A 20,705-nucleotide genomic window follows, 5' to 3' on the forward strand; every position below is an offset into this window, starting at 1 on the left:
TGTTGGTTTATAATGTTTTGTTAGTTTTGGTTCTACAGCAAAGTGTTTCAGTTATATATACATATATATGTGTATAGATATATATACACACACACATATATATGTACACATATGCATGTATTTATGTATATATGGCATTTAATATATACACACATGCATATATTATATGATACATATTAACTGTCATATATGTAGATATATATAATACACTTACATAGTCTTTTTCAGAATCTTTATAGATTATTACAAGATATTGAGTGTAGTTCCCTGTGCTATACAGTAGGTCCTTATTGGTTATCTATTTTATACATAGTACTATGTGTATTTTAATCCCAAACTCCTAATTTATCCCTCCTTCCACCCCCCCTTTCCCTTTCAGGAACCATAAGTTTGTTTTCTGTGAATCTGATTCTGTTTTGCAAATAAGTTCATTTGTATCATTCTTTAAGATTACACATATAAGTGATATATGACATTTGTCTTTCTCTTTCTTCACATAGTATGATAATGTCTAGGTCCATCCATCTTGCTGCTAATGGCAATCATTCTTTTTTATGGCTGAGTAGTATTCCATTGTATATTATACCACATCTTCTTTATTCATTCATCTGTCCATGGCCACTTAGGTTGCATCCATGTTTTGGCTATTGTAAATAGTACTGCTATGAACATTGGGGTGCATGTATCTTTTTGAATTAAAGTTTTATCCATGCCCAGGTGTGGGGCTGCTGAGTCATATGGTAGCTCTATTTTTAGCTTTTTTTTTTTTTAAGCCTGCACCTGTGGCACATGGAAGTTCCTAGGCTAAGGGTCGAATCGGAACTACAGCTGCAGGCCAATGCCACAGCCACAGCAATGCCGGATCCAAGCCGCATCTACAACCTACACCACAGCTTGCAGCAATACTGGATCCTTAACCCACTGAGCGAGGCCAAGGATTCAACCCGCATCCTCATGGAGACCATGTTGGGTTTTTAACCCACTGAGCCACAATGGGAGCTCCTGTTTTCAGGTTTTTAGGAACCTCCATGCTGTTCTCCATAGTGGCTGCTCCAATTTACAAGTGGGTGTGTCTATTAATAACTTGCATGAGTTTAAAACATATTTAATGACACTGGAACCTGAACAGAAAAAACAGACCAGTGGAATAGAATAGTTCATAAATAAGCCCATGTGCATCTAGAAATTCAGTAAGTGATAAATGTGGTATCACAAATCATAAGGCAAAACAGACTGTTTAATTAATGATGCTAGGACAACTGGCCAGCCATTTGGCAAAAACATACAATTACATCCATACTCACACCATACACAAGAATAAACTTCAAATGAATCAGTGATCTAGATGTAAGAAAATGAAAATTTGTCAGTACTAAATGAAAAAGTGAGCGATTTCCTCTATAACCTGGGTATAGGGAGAGCTCTCCAGTTAACTATTCAAACTCTACATGCAATTTAAAAATGATAAATGTGCCTATGTGAAAATTTAAAAAATCTTTCGCATAGCCAAAAATATCATAAATCGGGTCAAAAGAAAAACAGCAAACCAGGAGACATTGCAAACTGCTCACTTTCAATGTTCAACTCAGCCTGCAGATGAGTAACCATTTTGTCCATGGTATTTTAAAAGATCTCAATGAATGCAGACCTTCTTAAATTTTTTTTTAATTTTTAATTTTTAAAAATTGAAGTATAGTTGATTTACAATGTTGGGCCAATTTCCACTACACAGCAAAGTGACCCAGCCATATATATAAACCTTCCCTTTCCTATACTATCATCCATCATGGTCCATCCCAAGAGACTGGACATAGGGAACTGTTTTGAAAAACTGGGACGCATCTGGCTTTCCAGTTTCTATTAACCTGGTTTCTCCCCACCTGGCAGAAGCAACAATAAGAGAAGATACCCAGCAGGTCACCTTGCTCAATGAAATTTCCTGCTGGACCCTCAGGTGCATTTGTTTGCAAGCACTGACGAGCATCTTCAGCCAGGTAAGTCAGTGTACACTGGAGGTTCAACTCAGAGCCAGGCAAGAATAGCACATAACCCCTCACTTCCTGGCTTTGTCCATCTCCAGCATCAATAGCAGTCCAACCAGCAGCCTCCCTGCTGATTGAAGTTTGTCTCTAAAGCCTCCCCTTGGGTTTATACTTACACTGCTGGGGCTCCATTAAGCACTCACTACTCACCCAGAAGTTACAGGGCTCCAGCTGCTAACTTGGCAAAGCCTAGGAAACCCATGGCCTTGCCCCTGTATTTCAAAACCAGACCAGAAAGCCCAAGTAAGTCCCCATTCATATATACATAGAGAGAGAAAAAGGACAGGCATGCTCATTCCTCTCTCTCTCTCTCTCCTCTGATGTTCTAATCTCCCCTTCTGTCCTTGATTCTAACAGCTGCCAGAACAGCCCATCCAGCATATGGGGCGGCCCCCATGCCTCTCTCCTCTGGAAGTTCCTCTTCTCGGCAGGGACACTGGCGGGCAGATCAAAGCTGCCTTTGGTGCTGTAGCCAAATGCACGTGGGTTGTCAAGATGGCTTTTCAAAGAAATAGCCGTCTCCCCTGTTCTTCGCCCAGAGGCGCTATTCCGAGGTCAGCAGTAACACAGGTCCTTTGCCCCCCTCTCTCTTGAGGGATGTTTCAGAGCCTTCTGTTTTAACTCATTCATTTCAGGAGCAAGTTAAAATACTCTCAAAACGCCCTGCACAATATTCCAGAAAAGGTCCTGGCTTTCTGTCTTTAAAGAAAATCACTGACTACTTAAGCAACTTGTAGAACTATGTAAAAACCAATGGACTAATTGCTACTGCTGATGCTTTTATTCATCCCTCTCCAAAAAAGCTTTTAAACCTTGAAGCGTAGAGATTTAGACACTCATTTGTTTGGAAAAGGTAGTGGGCCAAGGGCTCTCTGAAGGAACAGAACGAGGATTCTAAGGGCCATCTGTGCAGGGTGTATTCCACACCAGGGAAGCTTGTCAGAGAGCCTTCTCACCATTCTTCACTCTGCACATAGAAATTCCTTTTTTTCTAATTTTTGTGTCTTTTTACTTAAAAAAAAATCAGAAAAAGAACCTTTTACTTTTAAGCAAATGCTGAGTTTATTTTCGATGAAATAAAGCTAGAGTGGGCTCGCTGCCTTGTTGTCTCCTCTCTTAGGATTCTTCCATTATTTAAGGCCCTCTTTATTCTTCCCATGGAACAAAAAGTGCCCATCTCATGCCTTCCTGCTCAACCTAGTTCTGAAGTTCTCCAGTTCATGAGAGATTTAACTTGAGCTGAGAAGAGACAGACCTTGTAAAAAGAAGGGAGTAGGGTCTAGTCTAGCAGTTAAGGACATGAAGTTGGGCCATAGAGATCTCAGAGTAATCTACTCAATAGCCATGTGATTTGGGGCCAGTTTTTACCTCCTTGGACCATTTCAGTTTCCACAGATGGATGGATGGGTAGATGGATGAATCTGGCTGGATAAATGTCTGGATGGATGGATGGTTGGATGGGTCAGGATTGGGTGGATAAATCGATGGATGGATGGTTGGATGGGTCAGGATTGGGTGGCTGGCTGGCTGGATAAATGGACAGATGGCTAGATAAATGGATAGATGGATGGATAGTTGGATAAACACTCGGATGGGTCACTGGTTGGGTGGGTTGGATGGACAGATGGATGGATGGATAGATGGATGAATCAATAGATGGATGGATGGGAGGATGAATATATAAGTAGATGAAGAGATGGATAGACTTATTGAGGGTATAATAGTGCCTGTTTTAGACCAATGACAAAATAGCTCCCATTCTTCTCCAGTCTTTTGTGCACGACTTGACAATTTTCCCTTCAATATTAAGAGTCTATTGCCCAACTCCCTGAATCCAGGTTGGCCTTGGATTTGCTGTAGTTAATGGAATATGGCAGAAGTGGCCATGTACCTATTCCAAGCCCAGGTCTCAAGAGGCACTGCACTAACTCTCTTTTGAGCTTCTGCAAGAACTGGAGGATGACTGATTCTAGGGTGGGGAGAGAGCAGGGTTATCCCAGCTGAGGTCATCCTAGATCAGCCAACCCCCAGACAGGTAAGAGAGCCCAGCCAAAATTAGCCAAGCCCAGCCAAGATCAGTAGCTGCTAGACTCATGAGAAATTACAAGTGAACTAAATTCACTAAATTACAAGCCCCTAAATTTGGGGGGGGGAGGGTTTAAGGCAACAATACCTGATGGGGGAGCTATTAAATATCAAGAAATTATCAAGAATAAGAAACTAAAGATACAGGGATACCATGACACATTCTCCTTGGTAGGATGAGAGTAATTCAGACATGTGAAAGGGGAGTCACTTTCTCATTGGTGAGGCTCAAGTGGTTTCCCACCTCGTAGGTGTACCTCCAACTCCCAACCTCGTGAACCCTCATAAGGACATCCACAAGGAGCCTTGCAAGGCCCATCTGCACCCTCGCACACTGTGACCCCCTGTACATCTCCCAAGCTCATCTCACATTTCAGGGAGCCCTGATCTAGTGGCTGAGCGAGGCAGAGGTGATCACCAGGCTTTGTGGTATTTCTCTCCTGATGCTCTATCTGCTGGCTGCAAGGAGACCATCCCATGGTTGCCGTGACCCAGTGAAGCCCAGCCAGGTGTGCACCCTCTCACCCTGGTTCATCTGCTCACCACAGCCTCTCCCAGGAAGATGGGACTCTTGATCAATTTTCCTCGATTTGAAGCAGTACTGCTGGGAAAGTCTGAAGCTGGTTTCCCAAGGCCTTGGAGAGGGGAAGAGCAGTGGACAGCTGCATCTTTCCAGCCGGTCTCATGGCTGACAGCACGTTCATCGGCCGTCTCCCTTCCTGTTTATCCATTTTCTTTATCTGCACTTGCCTGTCAGGGTTGGGGATATTGTGTCCTCCATCAGCTGTTCATCAGACAACTCTACCGCCAAGCTGCTGCTGGAAATTGAGTTCTTGAGATTCTGAGATAGTGAGCGCAGGAGATGTCCCTGCCACTTAGCACCCAGACAGAATAATACCAGATGGCGGGGGGGCGGGGAAGACAACCCTTCAGCCAACATCACCCACCACCCCCATCATGAGGCTGGCTGGGGGATGCGTTGACCACAATGGATTCTTCAGAGTTGGTGCTCTCTGAGCTGTGACATCGAGGAGGGGTGGATGAGTGGAACAGGGGACAGGTTCCAGGAGGGGGGCAACGAGAGCCAAGGATCAGAGGAGGAAAAGCTCAGGACCCGGGTGTATGAGAGTGGAAAGTCGGTCCAGGAAGGGGGGCTGGGGCCTGCTCTTGCTCAAATGGGGTAAATGATGGCTGCTTATAAGATACCGTGGTGAAAATGCTAAATCCCACTACCCTTGGCAATCAAATAAGATAAAACCCCAAACTCCTGGAATAACCAAATGCACAAGGGGTGCTGTTTTTGGGGGTGCAGAGGCCTTCACTAAAGGATACCCGTGGTTCTCAACCAAGGGTGAATGTGCACGCTGGAGGAGCCTGGTAATGCCTATGGGAGACATTTTCGATTTTCCACAACTAGGGGGGAGGGCGTGCTACTGTCACCTGGGGGGGGGGAGAGGCAAGACCAGTGATGCCTTGGATATCCTCCAATGCACAGGACAGTATCCCCCACACCTCCGCCAAGAAACGTTCAGTCCAAAATGCCAGCAGTGCCAAGGAGGAGAAACCCCGATCTAACTTGATTCTGAGCAGGTGCTCAGGGGTTTATCAACATGCCAACAAGACAGAGGAAGGATTTACAGCAAACCCTCTCCAGCCCAGCAAGAGAAATGTATCCTGGTGTTTTAAGAGCAGCCCTGAAGCCAGACCAGATCCAAACATGAATCCTTGTCCCCAGTGCATAAGCTAACTTTTTTTTTTTTCCCCAAATACCTTAAACTTTAAATTTCAGAATCGTCATCTCTATAGTGGGAATCATGTCAAAACCAACCCACTCGGGGCAAGAAGCAAAGCACCCGGTGCTAAGAACACGCCTAACCATCAGGAGAAGCGGCTGTTCCTCTTTTCATCATTATCACTGTGATGATTACTTCAATCCTGTAGATAAGTTACTGTAGAAAGGTTTTCAGGCTACCGAAATGTGGGAAAAAAAGTGACAACCATATTTCGTTTAAAAAAAAAAAAAATTGGATGACAGCCAGGAGAGGAAAGTGATCTGAAATCAAGCGAGGTGGACTTTTTTTATAACTTCAATGGCCTGTCTCAGACATCTCCAGTTTACCCGTACACTATCAGCAACCTGCAAAACAGAAACCTGCCTTTCCCCACATGCCTCAAGGAAAACCCTGATTGGATTTGCCTTCCAAGTCACTGCAGCTTACTTGAAACACAAGCTGGTCTGAGTGCTTTGAGGGTTTTTTCCTCTCCCCCTCTTCCACCCCCTATTTGTGATTTATAAACATTCCCCAGACACAGAATGTCTCTCTCTGCTAAATATGGTGCCCTGTTACGTTTTTTCATGAAACAAAAGGCACCTTGATAGATGGATTATTTGATTTCAATGCCTCCTCTGAACAACACCCCCCCAATATCATCTGCTGAAATTACAGAGTGTGGTTTGCAATTTCGCAAGAGTGAAACTCGCCTTTAAAAGAGCAGGTATTTATATTCCCCTAGGGGGCCCTGGGGGTAACACAGGCCTGCCCCCACCCAGTTCCCCCCAGCCCAGCCCTGCTTTTCTCTGGGAAAAGTCTGTAATCACACAGGGATTCCTCAATAAGGCCCCTGGAAGTGGAGCAAAGAAGTCATTCCTTTCAAAGACAAAATTCTCTAAAACACCCAGAATCATAGACTTTATCAGCTTGAGAATGGGGCTTTGCATAGGCACAAAGGAAAATATTTATGAGGACCTGTTCTACATCTAAAAGGCAATCTTTCAACGGCCCTGCTTTTTGGCAAATGGCTTGGTCTTGGCTAATGGCTCTCCTGGAGGCCATGAGCCTGATCTCTTTCCATCCATCCCTGCAACGTGGCTTGGACCCCAAGTCCACCAGGGGCTCTGATTGGCACCAGACAGCTCCTCCGTGAGAAGATGTATGTGTTAATTTCCTATCATCGCTATAACAAATTACCATAAGCTTACTGGTGTAAAACAACCACCCAAAATATTTGTTTACAGTTTTGGAGGTCAGAAGTTTAACAGGAAGGGGTCGGCAGGGTGGCAATCCTTTCGGAGGCGTCAGGGGAGAACCCCTTTGCTTGCCTTTTCCATGTTCTAGAGGCCACCTGCATTCCGTGGCTTCTGGCCCCTTCTTCCATCCTCCAAGTTTGCAGCTTCCTTCTGACCTCCTACCTCCCTCTGATAAGGACCTTGGTGATTATATCAGTCCATGTAGATGACCCAAGATCATCTCCACATCTTAAAATCTTTCACTGGGAGTTCCTGTGGTGGCTCAGCAGGTTACAAACCCAACTATTATCCATGAAGATGCAAGTTTGATCCCTGGCCTCACTCAGTGGGTTAAGGATCCAGCGTTGCCATGCACTGTGGTGTGGGTCACAGACACAGCTCGGATCCCACGTTGCTGTGGCTGCAGTGTAGGCCTGCAGCTGTAGCTCTGTTTTGACCCCAAGCCTGGGAACTTCCATGTGCCATGGGTGCAGCCCTAAAAGCCAAAAAATAAAAATAAAATAAAATAAAATCTTTCACTGAATCACATCCGCAAAGTCGCTTTGCCAGGAAAGGTCACAGACTCTGACAACTGGGAAATAGATGTCTTTGTGGGGGGCAGGGGGAGCATTATTCAGCCAACCACAGATGGCATCCGGAGTATTCTGGAGGCGCAGCTGGTTATCACAGTGACTAGCATTTAGAGAGTGGGGTCCGGCTCTGCTAAATGTTCTGCAAGGCCCAAGATGGTCCCAGGCAACAAAGAGTTGCTCACGTCCTATATGACTTCTGACTGTCCTTCTGGATATCCACAAAGGCGAGAACCCTATTAGGTCTACTCAAGCCAAGAACCTACTTCAAACACCCGCCCCTGAAAACTGAGGGAGGAGCAATAGCATAATACATTGTGCATTTTCCAGTATTGCAACTCCCAGGGTGAAGACTGTGCTTTTAATGACGCTTTACTAAAAAGTTGTTTATCCTTTTGGAAAATTACAGCAGCAATGCCCAATCTGTTTATGAACTCCAAGTTGCCCAAACATTGCTATACTTGACTGCATTTGTGGTAGACATACCCATGCTGACTCTTTTTTTTTTTTTTTTTTTGCCACATCTACAGCATATGGAAGTTCCCAGGCCAGAGGTCGAATTGGAGCTGCAGCTGCCAGCCTACGCCACAGCTACAGGAAGACCAGATCCAAGCTGCATCTGCGACTTATACTGCAGCTTTTGGTAATGCCGGATCCTTAACCCACTGAGCAAGGCCAGAGACTAAACCCACATCCTCACAGAGACAACACTGGGTCCTTAACCGGCTGAGGCACAATGGGCTCCTACACTGATTTGTTTTTAATTACATATACAGGTAGGTTACAAGATTATGAATTTAATTTGATGATGTATAAAGCTAAGGGTTTGAGAACCACTGGTCTAATCCAAGGGGTGGCACTTTTTTTTTCCTTAAAAGGCCACACAATGAACACCTTAGGCTTTGCAGACTGAGAGGTAAAATCAATCAGTCTGCAGACTGAGAGGTAGGTACTTAGGTAACTATTTAAAATGTAACCATTCTTAAATTTTTCCATTATTGTGACTTAGCCTATGATCCACACAAACACAGGTGGTGGGCTGAATTTGGCCAGTGGTCCAACGTTTGCCAATCCCTGGTTTCAACAAAACAGGGTAATTCCAGATCTGTTTCCAGTAACTGGTTCAGTTACGCACAGGCTTAAACAAGTGAATTAAATGTTTCACATCTACAACATTCTATTGCTACTTCTATATGCCCTACAACATGCTCACCATAAAAAAATGGCTTCTACCCATCATCACACGGTCAATCCCCTTTACCCATTTCACCCTCCCCCGTCCCGTCACCTCTTCGGTAACCACCACCCTGTTCTCTGTATCTAGGTGTTGTATGTTTCTGCTGTTCACTTATTTTGTTTTTTTGTTAATTGGTTTGTTGGTCAGTACTGGTGGGACTATAAATTGGTGCAGCTGCTATGAAAGAGGATGGAGATTCCTCAAAAAATAAAGAATAGAACTGCTGTATGACCCAGCTTATCACACTCCTGGGTATTTATGCAAAGAATATAAAAACACTCATTTGAAAAGGTATCTGCACCCCAGTGTTCATTGTGGCTTTATTTACAACAGCCAAGATATGGAGACAACCTAAGCGACCATCATAGAGAGTGAATATGTGATAGCTATCTATCTATACAGATAGATATTGATGTCTATATAGATATCCATCAGTATAGATAGATACAATGGAATACTACCCAACCATAAAAAGATGGAATCTTGTCATTGGAGACAACATGGATGGATCTTGAGAGTATTACCCTGAGTGAAATAAGTCAGATGAAGAAAGACAAATGATTTCACTCATATGGAGACACTTTGATGGTCATGGTTATGGTTGGGGTGGGAGACTGCTACCACCATCTAGTGGACGGAGGCCAGGGATGCTGCTCAATAACCTCCATGGCCAGGACTGCCCCACAACTCAGAATCACCTGGACCCAAAGGATAACAGTGCTGAGGTTGGCGAACCATGTCCTTCACCAGGACACGGTTAAATGTTCTTTGAATTTAAGAATGGTTACATTTTTAATAGTAACCCAGGAGCCATGAGGTTTGCTGGTTCTCCCAGGAGAGAAGTCCTTACCCCTGAGAGAACCACGGAAGCAAACATCTCTCTTCCCAGAGGCAAGAGACCAGGTCACCCTGTAAATACCATCATCCATCCTGAAACGGAGTGAAATCCCGAGATAAAGCCAACGATGGGGGGGTGGGGGTGGGACACGGTGCTGGGGTCCTCTGTCTTGACAACAGGGGAGGGGGAATACCCATACCCTGAATCTTGCCTCCCCACTGCCCTCTCCCTTATGGGAACCCATGTGACCATGGGGCAAAGGGGTTTCCTCTAACTTTGAGCCAAAAGCTTCTACAATGGTACACCTTGCCTGTATCCACTGAGGTTATTTGGCTTCTTCACAAGTCATTGAAAGAAAGGATCAGCACACTTTCTGTCCAGACCCAGAGAGTAAATATTTTAGGCTTTCTGGGCTGAATGGATTCTATTGCAACTACTCAGCTCTGCTGTTTTATCAAGAAGGCAGCAGAGGAGTTCCCTGGCAGTGCAGGGGTTAAGATCTGGGTTATCAATGCAGAGTCTTGGGTCACAGCTGCTGCACAGGTTTGATCCCCAGCCTGGCAACTTCCACATGCCATGGGCAAGGCCAAAATAAGAAAAAAAGAAAAAGGAAAAAGAAGGCAGCCAGAGACCAACATAAAGATGGTTGTGCCCATGTTCCAATAAAACTTTATTTATGGGAGTTCCTGTTGTGGCTCAGCAGGTGAAGAACCTGACTAGAGTTCATGAGGACGTGGGTTCGACCCCTGGCCTCACTCAGTGGATTAAGGACCCCGTGTTGCCAAAAGCTCCAATTTGACCCCTAGCCTGGGAACTTCCAAATGCTGCAGATGCAGCCCTAAAAAGAAAAAAAAAATTCTGAATTTCATAGGCTGATCATGTCAGAAACATGATTCTCTTATAAAATATGTTTTTTTCCAATCATTTTAAAAATTCAGGGTATTCTTAGTTCACAGGCCATCCAATGCAGTGGTGCCAGTGTTTGCTGACCTCTGACATAGACCAAGCCTTTCTAAGAGTCCTGTTTCACACAGGTGAGGGCTTTCTTGGTGTTTTCTTCAGGCTCCTTTACCATCTGACCAATATACCAGGTTTATTCATCAATCCAAACTGTAAACACGGCTCTTACTACGCCTCCAAAGCAGTTTGGAAATGGATGCAGGAAAAAAAAAAATCAGATTCAAACATCAGGAGGGATTTAGAGTTGCATAATATAAGCATTTACAGCAGAATTTAAATAACTGCATTTGATGTTCATATAGCATATGGTTTGGGGCTGTTTTGCTGTGTCTATTCAAAGAGAGAAGCATCTATTTATCACAGATGGTTGTATTATTTATGATGGAACCTTACATTAATCCTGAGAGTCTCAATTATCTCAATTCATGTAAATAAAAGGGAACTGCATTCCTGTTCTTTAAGACAGTTTTTTCCCCTCAAAAATAAAGAGCGTATTTTTAATATAGTCCACATATTTTCTTTCCCACTAATTACAGATAATTAAAAAAAAAAAACTTCCATAACCCATTGAGTCATTCTCACCGCCCCCCCAACACACACACATGAGTCTCATTTTTGCCTGGTTGTTAGCATCTGTAGTTTTGTTTGGTTACACCAGTATTTAGGATGATTATATTAATGAGAAGTCTTAGGCTCCAAAGTAGAAAATGCTTTCCTGATGGTTGAGTAAACAAAAAAGAGGAAAGAATTCATCATGAGATGAAAGTGTTTTCTCTTTCATTATATATAGTCTTTAACTCTTCCTCTTGTGAAAAGGGGACATTTAAACCAAGTCTTCCGCAAAGGATGGAGAATTGAGAGGGGAGAATTGTGAACACTCGAGGGGGAGGAATAATGCCCTAGAGAGGAGGTAAAATCTCAGCCTCATGAAACCCGCGTGATCAATAGGGGAAGATGAAAATAGCAACACGGACCACAACAGCCAGTAAGTCCAGGTACTGTGTCTCATATATCAAGTCCTTTAATCTTTCCACAACCTTATATGTCAAGTACCCTTAGGATCCCATTTTATACCAAAGGGGACGGAGATTCAGAGAGGTTCTATAACTTACCCAGTGTCACCCAGCTAAGAAATCTAGAAGCACGGGCTCCCCTTTATGCAGTCCTGCTGCAAGACGTATGCTTTATTAAAGTTCACATCTTACTTCCGACTGCGTTTTTCCTAGAGAGAGCGAGCCAGCTTGGTGAAAATAATGATGGGAGGACTATTATCAACTAACACTGTGCTGATCTAGAGACTGGCCAGAGCACCAGCGTGTGTTCCTAGATAGTGACCTGTCCCCCTACCCTGTCCCAGGCAGGGTCAGAGTGATCACTATGTTGCACACATCAGATCACACTCTTCTCTGACCGAAAAAACCCATCCTACTCCCCGGGGTCTATGAACATGTTGATGGGAGCAGAGAGATTCAGGCAGCAGATGGAATGAAGGTTAATAATCAGCTGACACTGAGACACAGAAGACGCTCCCGTGTCACCACAGGGGCCTCACAAGTGGCAGACAGAGGAATGCGAGGAGGGTCAAATTCAACTCTTATGAGAAGGTCCCAACTTGTCTTGCTGGCTTCAAAGATGGGGAAGGGGCCACAAGCCAAGGGGTCTGTACAGCCTCTGGAAGCCAGAAAAGGTGAGCAAAGGGATTAGTCCTTGGAGCCTCCAGGAAGAACACAGACCTGCTGACCCCTTGATTTTGGCCCCATGAGACTCACCTTGGACTTCTGGCCTCCAGATCTCTGAGATCATACATTTGTGATTGATTTGTTTGTTTGTTTGTTTGTTTTAAATATCCACTACATTAATGTTTTAATGCAAAATTAAGAGGCCAATCTTGGAGTTCCTGCTGTGGCTCAGTGATATAAGAACCTGACTAGTATCCATGAGGATGGGGGTTCGATTCCTGGGCCTCACTCAGTGGGTTAAGGAGCTGGTGTTGCCATAAGCTGCAACACAGATAGCAGACGTGACTGGGATCTGGCATTGCTGTGGCTGTGGTGTAGGCTGGCAGCTGCAGCTCCGATTTGCCCTCTACTCTGGGACCTTCCACATGCCACAGGTGCAGCCTTAAAAAAAAAAAAAGTACCTATTGAATGAATGACAGAGTGAATGAATGAGTGAGTGTCCTGTGAAACACAGGTGGTCAATTCCTGAGCACCTTGAACTAATGTCCCTGCCCCTCCAGCATCTCTGGCCTTTGTCTCCCCCAGGACTCTCAGGGCAGGCTCAGGTAGCCCGAGAGCCTGACAAATCCTCCTGGCTGCCTGCAAGGACTTTTTTTTTTAAGAGCTGCCTCCTGTGAATTTAGTATCTGGTATGTGTTTAGGCAGCTGCCACTGTTTCCCTCAAGCTACGTGTGAAGCCAACAGTCTGTTCAAAAGTGGAAACGACCATCCCAGCTATGGCATCAAAACCAGGGCAACTGAAACAAACAACAGAAAACAGAAGGGGGGTAGGGGGAGCATCTTCTCATCGGGGGGAGGGATCGGGGGAGGGCACCGGCTCAGTCTACTTGGAGGATGATGAAACCTCCTTCCTGGATGGCCCACAAAGCAGCCTTGCTGGCAGTAATCATGAGGCCAGCAGGACATCCGAACCTTGGCTGTCCCACCAGCACCATATGCTTCACTGCCGGAGAGGCAGGTCTGCGCCAAGGAGCTCAGACCCAGAGGGACCTTCTGTAGCAAAAGGCTCTCAGACTGAGGCCATGATGGACCTCAGATCTGAAGGAGTTTATATTCCGTTTTACAAACAAGGCTTGAGCATGAAAGAACCTGACTCCAGAGCATCCTAGACTGTGGGTAAGACAGACAGTCAAGGAATAGGATGGACCAGTACTGGCCAGAGACAGCCAGGAAGACTTCTTGGAGGAAGCACATCAGGTGCAAGTGATATTCCAACTGCTTTACACAAAAAGGGAATCTATATGCTCCTGCAGTACAAGGCTGCCTGGCCTGAGGCACTGAAGGTTCAAGGTGTATAGACAACGTCACTGGGAAGCTGTTAATCGTGGAAATCTGAAAATGGCTGGTTCAAACACATTAGGGACTTTCTTATTCTTACCAAATAAAAAGTCCTGAGAAACTTCTTGTAATGGGCAACCTCTCAGCAGCATCACTATAAAACAGTTCCTGATTTCCCCCCAATACACACGCACTGCCAGGAGATGACGGATCACAGAAACCCTCAGCCTGTGACACTGAACAAACTCCCTCTTTTGAAATATCCCCATTCTTTTCTCTGGACCCCTTCAACCAACCAAGGACCAGTGATGGAAATAGGAAGGGAGAGATGACAAAAGAAAGGAAAGGTGGGTTGCCAGGTCTTTGAAATTAGAGAGAGCACATAAAAATTTAGATTCTTAAATGTAGATGTGTGTATACATATATATATATATATGCATGTGTGTGTGTGTACAACTGGGTCACTATGCTGTACAGCAGAAATTGGCACAACATTGCAAATCAATTATAATTTCTAAAAAAAACTGAAAAAATTTAGATTCTTAGCTTCATTTGAAAAATTGGAATTTGGGGTGATACCAAGCTGGCCGGTCAGCCTGGCAGGTATTGGCTGCAGCCGAGAAAGATCTGCCCCCTTTGGTCTCTAGGTTACCAAGACCCCCACCTGGCTGGTTCCTGTATCTCTGGGTGGGTAACCAGAAGGGCATTCTCTCTCCACCCTCAGCTCACCCAGCCCAGAGGAGGAAAGCTAACCCAGCCTAGCTTTCCCAACAAAATGAGTCCTGGACACAGATGCTTGGCCTTAGCCCAGGCTCTTTGAAGTGGAGAAAACATCTGGTGTTCAGAAGACTTGGCTTCCTCAGCAGGAAGGACCACAGAGGAGGAGCCCAGCCATGGACAGGGGACACGACTAGGCAGAGCCACCAGAGGGCGTGCTTGGCGGGGGTCGGCGCCCAGGTGAGACCAAGGCCAGGGAGGTCTGTGGCCACTTACAGCCCATCCAGGAGCAAGCAGCAGCCATCCAGCTAGCCATCAACCTCACCCAGCCAGGACTCCCAGTTCTCCAGCTCTGCAACATCCAGCCTCCAGCAGCCCCCAGAGCTCTCCTCCCACAGTGCCGGCTGGGCATGCCTCTCAAGTTTTTTTTTTGTTGTTGTTGTTGTTTTTTGTTTTTGTCTTTTTAGGGCTGCACCCATGGCATATGGAGGTTCCCAGGCAAGGGGTCTAATCAGAACTGTAGCCGCTGGCCTACCCCACAGCCACAGCAATGCCAGATCTGAGCCGCGTCTGCGAACTGCACCACAGCTCACGACAATGCTGGATCCTCAACCCACTGAATGAGGCCGGGGATTGAACCTGCAACCTCATGGTTCCTAGTCAGGTTCATTTCCGCTGCGCCACGATGGGAACTCCTCTCGTTAAGTTTGAATTGTGAAGCAATCTGGCAATTTAGAATTGCTGGAGCCATGCACAGAACTCAGGAAACTCCAATGCTAAGGGGCAAAGGGCTAGGTTAGTTGTCTCCAAGTCAAGACGCACAGTTTCTCCAGCTGAGTGATGCTAGGCGGCTGGCTGGCCAGAGGCACCTATATTTCCTTGTGCAGAAGCCCTATGTCTAGAAGGACAGCAGAGACAAAGTTCACCAGTGAGACAGAGATCAAGTCCCTGAGCTGGGTCAGAGCAGCCAGACACCCTTATTGGTCCTTCATGGGACACTGCAGAGGGTGGGATACCACACAACTCACTGTGCTTCTGTGTTTTGCAATCACATCTTCATTCATTCATTCATTCAATAAACATAAATTGTTCAAATACTATGCATCTGTGGACTGTGGAGTGTGCACCATGATGACAGTGACAATGAGGAACAGAGAAAGCCTGGTGTGATGAGTACCAGCAGGGAAGAGAGACATGGAAAGAAAGAGAGAGACACAGAGTGAGAGATGCAGACACTGCCACAAGGGCAGGGAGAGCCAGGTAAAGATCCATCCCAGGCCCTGAGGTCCCAGCTGCACTCCTCACCAGCGTGCAACCCTCAGGCCAAGGACTCCACCTTTCTTTCCCATCATGTCCTCATCTATAACAATACTATGCAAGACAATAGTAACGATACCTGCCTAACAGGGTTGATTGTAAACGAGATAGAAGAATTAACACCGTGGGTTAGATTTGGAGCAATCACAGCCCAGAGGAAGCAGATGAAGTGTTTTCTGCTATATTGTTTTTATTATTATTCTGCAGCTGACCTTTGAATAACTGGGGGACTAGGGGCGCCGATTCTGCCCAGCTAAAAATCCGAATTTCTAGAGGTTGTGCTTTATTCGCGGATTCAACCAAATGCAGACAAGCAATGGTGGTTTCAACCAATCCCGGATTCAACCAATGGTGGATGCAACCAATCGCGGATCGTCTAAGACCACAGTATTTACCACCAAAAAAATTTTCCAATGTAACTAAGTACACCTGTGCTATTCAAACCTGTATCGTTCAGGGGATCAACTGTAGTTTCTCGCCCGGCCTCCTCCTCCACTCCCATCCACTTGCTACCATGAGACTGTGAAAAGCAGGCTTTGTGGAAGGACGGATGCAGATTTAGGAGAAACACAAGGAAGGGGAAATGGAGGGAAATTCCTGGGGCTACCTCTGCACAAGGATTGCAAATGATCTGGAGATTTGGAGAGGACCAAACAGAGTCCCCCTCTTTGGTCTAAACCTAAGCAGAGACCTCCTGGCAGTCAAGAAGATAAGGGGTTAAACATTGGTCAAAGAGAGAGCTGTGCCAGATCCTACAACTGAGCCTGAGCCAACTGAGCTGGAGAGCCACGTGGATGGGTTAGAACTGAATTCTGGAAGCAGTGCCTGGGAGGGAGGGACAGAATCCAACCGCACCTCCGACTGAAGCTCACCTGGTTAAAGCAGAGCCTTTTAGGGCTCTGACCTTGGACTCTGCTAAGTAAAACACCCATGAAATAAGTGAGGAATAACACACAGCTCCCAGATTGGCTTCCAACCATCTACCTCCCAGCCATCTGGGGCCAAGTCCTTCCGGATCTGAGGGCTGCAGCTGGGCACTGTCTCTGGAGAAGCCCCGGCCAGGAGGAGGTGAGCAGAAACTCTCTGGGTTTTCAGCTCAGAGAGGAAGTAGGCTGTAAAGACTCAGGCTGAAGTTCACAGCCACCTTGTTGGGTAAACCTCACCCATGGTCACACCTCCCCAATGACTCCCTTTCTTTGCTATGGAATTACGCTGCAAATCAGACTGCCTTCTGGAGCTATTGGGGCGTGTTACACTGTTGCACAGTGGTGATGCTCAGAAGGACAGCTGTGTACACACTGTATACAGAGTTTCTTACAGCTCCTCTCTGGCTGCATGACTTCACAGACCTTTTCTCCTTTCCTAACTTCCAATTCTCCCACGAGAACTAATGCTGTAAAAGCTCCTCAAGAGAATCTTTAAATGTATCCTGCCTAAAGCAGAGTCGTAATTTTTTTTACATTATCACCAACAGTTCACAGGCTGGGTATTCTTATATTGGCATTGAATTTAACTGAAAAACAGAAAATTCTGGGGGGAAACAAAAATCTGATGAGGGCTGATCGAGCATCAGGAATTGGTGTTTGCATTTCTCAGGTTTTCGATAACCCCTTTAGGATTATCGAAATAGGTGATCGTGCAATGGTTAATCCTCCTAGGATTATCGAAATGGGTGAAGGGGGTCAAGAGGTACTAACTTGAAGCTATACAATAAATAAGTACTGAGGACATTGTAGTTAATTGTAGTTAATACTCTGTATTATATATTTCAACATTGTGCTAAGCAAGTAGATCTTCAAAGTTCTCACTGCAAGAAAAAAAATCTGTAACTACGTGTGGTGATGGACAGTTGACTAGACTTACTATGATGACGAGTTAACAATACATGCAAACATTGAATCATTATGTCACACCCCTGAAAAGGGATTTAATGTTACATGTCAATTACATCTCCATTACGAAAATAAAAAATGATCCTCTAAGTCATCTTAGCTCCATTTCACGGGTGGGAAGAATGAGGCTGAGAGGTTAACTAGCTGGCTAGCCATATAGAGTTCCAGACAACATCCATCCAGACTCCAAAAAACCCTACTGACTTTATTTTTATTTATTTATTTTTTGGGTGGTGTCCAGGGCAGTCGGAAGTTCCCTGGCCAGGGATCAAACACGTGCCACAGCAGCGGCCTGAGCCAGAGCAGTGACAACCCCAGATTCTTAATCCACTGGGCCACCAGGGAACTTCCTCAGCCCTTTTTTATAACATTCTGCCACCTACATCTGTCTGTATTTCCAGACCCAGTGAGAAAAATCAAGATGGGAGGCTGTGTCCTGCTCCTGGCCTGTCTGTGACAGATACTGGGGACTGTGAATAGTTCAGGTTACTGAAAAGGTTTCAGGAGCTGGACTGGGCCATGTCCTGCCTGGAGGGGGCTTCTGGGGAGGCTCTGTTTAGGCAGCATTCAGCATCAGGCAAGTTAAGTATCCATCGTGTGTGTCGGAAAAAGGAGGGCTGGTGGCTGTGACTGGGAAGTGGAGGGAAACAAAGACCCCTGCTCAGTTTCTGGTGTCACCCTAGGCAGGGGTGGGGCAAACACCCACCTACTAACATCAGATTAAGCGAACCCCAGAGTTCCTGAAATATGTGGAAAAATCAGAACAGAACAAGAAGGATTCATAAGAAGAAAGATCTCCCACAACCTCTCTGGTTTCAGGAGAACCCCCGGGATTGGGGATGGGGAGGCTGTCAGATGCCTGGTGGCCAGGCTATCCTCTCTGAGAATCACGGGAACTTTGGGGTCTGATCTTTGACACGAGGGATGACGCTGCCTCCCTTTGTCCCTGAAAGGGGCCCTTCAAAGCTCTTCACAGAGTTCCTGCAGTGGTACAACGGGATCCTCGGGGTCTAGAGAGCGCTGGGAGGCAGGTTGGATCTCTTGCCAGCACAGTGGGTTAAGGATCCAGCATTGCCATGCTTCGGGGTAGGTCGAAACTTAGGCTTGGATCTGCTCCCTGGCCGGGCACTCCACATGCCTGGTCTGGGAGCTCCATATGCCACCGGGTGGCCAACAACAACAACAACAACAAAAAAGCTCTTCACCCCTCTTCTCTAGATGGAAATCAAACAGTAACTCTGGCTAACTCAGGCACTGTTGCCCCAGAGTCTGAGGAAGGGTTGTCCCTTCCATCTCCTCTACCACATAAGCCAGAGCCCGGGTCCAGCCCCCAAAAGCAATAACTTGAGCTAATAACTCATGATTTTCTCTCTAAGCAGTCCTCTCAGTCTTCCAAGAAGGAAAAAGCCAGACTTCATTCCCGGCCGTAATAATTTAGGTCACTCATCTGATTTTTGCCTCTCTTCCCCTTTTCTAGAACCTGGCTACTTCCTTTTGTTTTGTTGGCTTAAAAAAAAAAATTTTTTTCTGTCTTTTTCTTTTTTAACTGAGCAGCTTAGCGAAAATCCCCCCTCAGTATTAGTGATCCGGCCACAGGACCGCAGCTAAACAGATGTTGGTTCTCATAATAGTATAAAAAGCATAGTTACTCAGATAATCCATCAACATTCCGATTGGGGGGCATTTCTCAGTGAAAGGGTGTGCTTAGAGCACGAGGGTTCCTGGAAGCAGAGCAGAACTTTGTGAGCTGTTGGAAAAGCAAAGTGGCTTAGCTCTTCCCATCTCTGAGCTTCTGACGCTTTTCTGCAGTAATTGTGTCTTTATGGGAAAGTACTTGCCTAGAAAAATTCATTCAAGTAGGCTCTAAAACCACTGATGATCTCTTGCCCTGCAAACCCAAGAACGAGGAGGGAGAAAATAGAAATCCCTAGGGGTGGGGAGAGAAATTTTAGGGATGGTAAAATGATTAGGGGACCAGGGGGCTTTGTGTGATAAATCTGCTTTTTTTTTGGCTTTTTTAGGGCTGCATCTGTGGCACATGGAGGTTCCCAGGCTAGGGGTCCAATCAGAGCTATGGCTACTGGTCTGCACCACAGCCACAGCCACACCAGATCCAAGCCACATCTGCGACCTACACCAGAGCTCACAGCAACACCAGATCCTTAACCCACTGAGCGAGGCCAGGGATTGAACCTGCGTCCTCATGGATGCAAGTCAGAGCCACGATGGGAACTCCTGACCTGCCTTTATCTTGCCCTGAATCCAGGTACCCAGAGAGCTTCCTGATGGGATGTCCAGAGGCTGAGCACCACAGGAACAGGCTCAAGCATCCATCAGGGTGGAGGGTGGGTAGGAAGCGGGCACCAGTGAGAGCACTTGTAGGGCCTTGGGCATGTTAATGGTGCTGTGTTTGTTTCACTGCTTATGGAAATGTAGGGGCTACTGGTATTGTGAAGGCTGATATACCCGCCCCATGACCCACTTCTAAGTTTCTGCCCTAGAGAAGCATGCACACAGGTGCACACACACATACACACACATACACATCCACAGATCCAGATAAACACAGCTATACATATATACACACGTACACACATTCACACACTTACAGACACATATGTACATACACACACATGTACACACATACACCCATGCACCCACACAGATACACATACACACATATATGCACTTTTACATGCACGCACACATACATACACACATACACAATATACACACATATTCACACACTTAAAGACACATATGCACAGATATAGATACACACATATATACCCACACACTTATACACACACGTACACATATGCATACACATACTTAGATATACACAGAGATATACGCAGACATAAACACACGTATGCACAGGCACCCAGAGACACACACAGATAATAATACATACACGCACACCACACACAATAGGAGAAACACGCAATGAAGTTCACGCTCTTACATAATTTAGCAGAAAATTAGAAACAGCCTAAATGCCCT

General features: G+C 45.7%; 1 protein-coding gene across 6 annotated transcripts in view; it reads right to left on the bottom strand.

Moving 5' to 3' along the window:
• Nucleotides 1–20,705, bottom strand: part of TMEM132C (transmembrane protein 132C) — a 403,977-nt gene that overhangs the window by 270,196 nt on the left and 113,076 nt on the right. The window contains exon 1 of one of the 6 annotated variants that reach the window (XM_084995969.1): nucleotides 2,193–2,758. The exons of the other annotated variants lie outside the window; for them this stretch is intronic. The gene's annotated coding sequence lies outside the window, so the exon portion shown is untranslated. Of the gene's footprint in view, nucleotides 1–2,192; nucleotides 2,759–20,705 lie in introns of those variants that run through there. 6 annotated transcript variants of the gene reach the window in all.

This window comes from Sus scrofa, chromosome 14, assembly GCF_054392235.1.
Source record: "Sus scrofa isolate SSC_HxYL_T2T_F1_AM1 chromosome 14, Sscrofa_HxYL_maternal_Yorkshire_Landrace_v2.0, whole genome shotgun sequence".
NCBI lineage: Eukaryota > Metazoa > Chordata > Mammalia > Artiodactyla > Suidae > Sus > Sus scrofa.